Here is a 5,583-nt window from a genome sequence, read left to right on the forward strand (position 1 = left end):
TACATATACATACATATATATACACATACATATATACATATATATACACATATATACATATATATACACATACACACAGAGGCATATACAAGTACAGTTTGTGTATTGGGAAGTGAAAACAAGGCAAGATACAAGGGTGCCATCTGGTGGAATTGTGTTTTACAAAATACACCTCATCTGTGTGGTTACACTGCAAAAAGTGCTATGCTTTCATTTCAGTCACAAATCTCTCAAAGTTCAAAGGGCAGTCAAAAAGAACGGTCACTAATAGTGAACATTTAAATTACTGGAAAGAGTTGAAAAACAATGTATTCAATATATTGGGAAATACTCTAATTTGCTTTCTTGCTCAGAGTTTGATAAGAAAACTGATACCACTCTTGTGTCTGTATGCTAAATAGGTTATGAAGCTACCACCAGGAGTGAGTTAGCTTAGCTTAGCATAAAGACTGGAAGCAGTGGGATACAGCTAGCCTGGCTCTGTCCAAAGAGTAAAAAAACGGCCTACTAGAACCTCTACAGAGACTACTAGACGTCACTGCCCCCGGCCAGGAAATATAGGCACCTAACCTCCAATAAAACCACAACCTTCCAATTGTTTTTACACTTTATTTTTTGTACAACATGTAGGTAGGCTTACCCCTTTTCTATTTAGACAGAGCCAGGTTAGTTGTTTTCCCCTGTTTTCAGTCTTTATGCTAAGCTAAGCTACCCAGGTAAATATTTACAGCACAGACATGAGCGAGGTCTCAATGTTCACACATTATTCTTTGCAAGAATAGAATAACCATATTATTTTTCTATTAAATCTTTATTTCAAAATTATAAACTCCAGACATATACCATTGTGGTGAGAGTTGTAATCACCTCATAGGTCAAAACTGTGCCTCCATTGTGGCAGATCGGTTTGCTTCATGCTCTGACACGAGGGCCCCTTGATCAGTCAGTGTAGCTATGTTACATCTGGCATGCTTGATAGGCTGTGAAGTGAAGCCGTCAAATCTGATCCCTGAAATCCACACTGGTCTGATCTCCAATCAATTGTACACATGAAAGGAGGGCATTATTCACTGCTGAGGCCATGCTCTATGGCCTCATCAGTGACCCAGTTGAAAACACAATTTGGTTGTAACGGTGGGAACAATGTGCTAGCTCGCCTTTGGCTGGGCAGAGAATGGCCGCAGAAGCATTTCCTGCCTTTTTAACTCTTGAATGCATGCACTCACCTTTGTGTTTGCTTGTTACAACACTATCATTACAACAAGTGAAAAAGGTATCTATTGCATGATTTCCATTAGATTTAGTATGCCATGTTCGTAGTCTTTAATAATTTAAAATTAGCTTCTGCAGGGATGAGCAATGCTTCAAATGATGGACCCACAGGTCATTCTGAATGAATTGAACAGGTCACAGGGGTTTTAAGATGGCAGGCAAGGAGATTCTCTACAATGAAAACTGTACAAGGTTTTTATATTCAGTCCTTGTTACTTAAATCTCAAATTTTTGTCACACACATCTTCTCTTTCATGTTAGATTTGCCATAAAGGACCCAGTATTTAACATGTTAAGTAAAGAAAAGCGATTTTATGGTTATTCCTGGGTCCTGGGACCACTTCTAATTTTCACAAAAGATGTCAATATCAAAAGTTTTCTACTTTTGAAAGATGAATATTGTTTATCTGCAATTATCTTAGTAGATTTGTAAATGCCTTCTTTTTGTACTGAAATCGTTTGTCTTGAAAGAACTGGCATTAATTCAGCCTGACATCAACACTAATGTTCATGCAGAACATTAATCCTGTGAACATACTGGTGCTGAAATACCGTACCCCTGCTAAAGTGTATATCAGAAATTGCCTATTACGCAAAATCTGGAAAGTTTGAGATGACATGCACTGGTGTTCATGGGTCAAGACAAGTTGTTGTGAAATACTGCTAATTCACCAGGATGTCCAGCTTTGATTTCCTGTGAAACCAACTTTCCATTACTGATTGCTGATTTTATGTCTAATGACAGTAAAGCTGTTCTGTCTCTCAAGAAATAACAGAAGCAAGGAATTGCATTATGTGTTTTACATGGAATGCAGTCCGTGTGAGGAGGATATGTGTTGAAACCATACAAAGTGAAATCTGGTCTTCTTCAGAGGAAGGATGGTCATTGCTCATGATTTTACAGGAAAAACATGTCAGCATATCTCTCAGTTGTAATCTGATTATATCGATGTATACAGATTTAAACATTCAATGAGAAATCATCCATATATTCTTCCTGATTCGCTTTTATAGATTTCACAACAGATGATCAATCCCTGACAGTATAGCCTTGACCTACATGAAGTATGTATGTCATACTCGTTAGTAGGTCACATCTTTGAATCTAGATTAAGATTTAGTCTACAGGGCAATTTTGAACATACATATCCATGTACTGTGCAATAGTTGTAATATGTACATATGTTGTATATACTGTTCATTAAACCTGTCAGTACTTACATTTCAGCTGTTTCACCTCCTGTGCTATGGTATATTCACATAACACAGTCATTAATATGTCTATAGTACATTTGTAATAGCCATTTACTGTCTAATAACGGTAACAGTAACTACTTGTACATTGGTGTATGACATTTCAACATTACATACTGATTATTGTGTTATAATTTAAAACATACTGCATAGTAATACCCATATATGGAGAGTTATAATGAGATAAATAATAAAGATAGAATTCCTTTGTGATCATTCTTTGCACTCACTGAAAATAGTGTTACATTAATTGGTGTGCTCAAACAAGGCTGAAATAGCAACCTGGTAAAGCAGGTACCTGAGACAGCAGACTCAAAGGCCCAAGGGCCCTGGTTGGAGGCATGGCAAATCAAACAAAAGGATTTTAATTTACCACATAATAAAAACTTATCTTATTCCTGCATTTTTACCTAATCTTGAGGATCTGTTTTAGAGATGGGCCCTGTGTCATTTCTAGTTTAAACCTTTAATATTTCAGTTTTTAATATGCTTACATGGTACATGTTCTTAAACAACTTAATCAACAAACTCACAGCAAACCTGGGGCAGGTAGTATTCTGGTTGGTCCCCAAAGCTAGTGGCTTTATCCGGCCCTGTCGTGAGCATTATGCCCTTATTATGTGTCGAGTCTCTTTGCTGCGATGACTTTGTGTTTTTGACTGATGAATGCTAATCTTAAAGTGAAAACACTCAGATAAAATCATTTATTTTCCTCACACTTACACACTTTCTACGACAGGGGGAGCTGTGTAACACAAAATTAAGCTGGGACCTTGAAACAGTGTTTTCTTCTTAGACAGACCATCACAGAATACTGACACTCACCCAAAGGATGTCCTTGTCACTCTCCTCAGATGTACCATCTTAGGTGTCACTTACCTTTTTGGGCTAAAAGAGAAAATCAGGTGCTGACACAGGCCCTCACTGGGAGACCCCATGTGATCTCGGAGCCTGGAAACATTTTCACCTGCAACCCAATCCCAAACAGGGCTGCGCTCTGTGGGATTGGATGCGTCACCTTATCCCCCACTTTGTGTCCCATTACCCAGCAGTTGTAATGCTCACACCAGTGTAACGTGTCTAAGGTAGCAGGCGGGGCAAGCTGAGCTGGTCTGAAATTTAAATTAACCTCAGCGACATTCATGTGTGCTGGGGAACACAGGTGTTACATTACCAGTACCCTAACTCCTGCCATGCACACACACCTGTTGTACATAAAGGTGAACAAAAGAATGTGTGCACTCACATACATTAGCTGTAAGAAATACAGAGTCGCACATGCCTGTCGCTAGTTTTATGTTTATCTCTTCTAGTGGTGAGCCTCCTTTAACAGTGGCTGGTTTCAAAGCCACTGTGAGAGTCGGTTATCAGAGGATAGAGGGAAGAAGGGAGCTGTGAGTGTGTGAGTGTGTGTGTGTGTGGTTAAAAGCAGGATGTAGCTGATCTGCTGACCCACATGTTGCCAGATAAGGATCAGAGTGGCAGAAGACAAATACCACACTCACTGGTGAGAGGATACACTGTGTGTGTGTGTGTGTGTGTGTGTGTGTGTGTGTGTGTGTGCATTTTTCCATATTAGCTTTGTGCTATGTGACCTGAATTAATGTTTCCATCAAATCTAATTTGCAGAATTCATAGCTGATTATGTTTCTGAAAAACAAATATTTCTGAAGAACTGTTCTTCCTCAGTCGTTCTCTGTAGACGTTTGTAACTTAAAGGATCAATCTGCAGATATTCTGGATTTTTCTTAGTGTCAAAATATCCCTTTTGCAGAGCTAAACCACCTACAAACAAAGTATTGTGAGTGTCGAAGCCTGGTTCTTCCTCTGTACTAAGGAGCTCCGTTACCATGAACACACACACTTTATTTTGAGTCAATCAAACATACACCGTCCTGCTGCCCCAAAACCCCCCCAGAGCACCAAATGTGGATTAATCCGCTGTAACATCCCGCTTAAATACTGGAAAATGGCTCTGGACAGCAATAGCATCTACCGTTACCGTTGCCGGTACTCTCTGCCGGCCTCACCCCTGCTCTCATCCACTTAGCTCCTCCCAGCGAGGAGGTGAGAGAGTTTTTAATATGGTCAGTTAGGTTTTCAGTCACGCCCACTTCCGCGTATGATACACCGATGTTTCCTCGCTCTCGCCCCTCTTCAGGTGCATTAAAGGAATTGGAAGATCCTCCATGATGGCGAGGGGGAATGATTTCCAGGTCACAGAAGGAGAGAGGGACGCGAGGAAGCATAACGTCGACAGATTGCCTGAAACCAAGTGAATGCAGCAAAAAGTCGCCAAATCTGCATCACTGCCTCATACCGAAGACGTTCTTTGGACCTCCATGTTGACGGGCGAACAGTAAACGCTCATTAGAGCTCTTTACTGACTGGAGTCTCAGGCTATTTCTGCATACGTGTGATTCCCACGTCAGACTGGAGCACTGCACGTAACGCTGTAGTTTTCGGGCTGCGCAGGTGAACAGAACACGATTGGCCACACAAGCACTGGAGAGCTAATCTGTTTTCCGGCGGAGGAGAAGCCCGTCACTCACCCCAACACGACCTTCTGCCAGAACCGTGCTCTCATTGGTTGGTCCCACATGACAACAGGTGATGACACAGGTCTGTTGACGCCCAATCAGTGAGCGAGCTGAACCCGTTCACCTCCGGCTCTATTGTCCCACTGAACCATCGCTTTGTTTACATGTTGACCTCTAACCTCTCTGCTCCTTCCTTCCCTCCTCCTCTTCATCGCTTCCTCTTTTGTCTACCCCCCCGCTCGTCTTTCTCCTCCTTAAGCCTTTCTGCAGACTTTCCTCCTCCTTCTCTCCTCCTCCTTGACGCCTCCGCCCTCGCACCTCCTCTCCTGCATCTGTGGACGAGTTTCCTGCCACAGGAAACAGCCTGATGGTGGAGGTCAGAGACAGGATGTCCTGCAGAGAGGAGAGGAGGGGAGGGGAGAGGAGGGGAGGGGAGAGGAGAGGAGAGGAGAGGAGGGGAGAGGAGAGGAGAGGAGAGGAGAGGAGAGGAGAGGAGGAGATGAAATAAGGTGAGGAT

Source organism: Morone saxatilis, unplaced genomic scaffold (genome assembly GCF_004916995.1).
Source record: "Morone saxatilis isolate NCDOM2014 unplaced genomic scaffold, NCSU_SB_2.0 Contig1, whole genome shotgun sequence".
Lineage (NCBI taxonomy): Eukaryota > Metazoa > Chordata > Actinopteri > Moronidae > Morone > Morone saxatilis.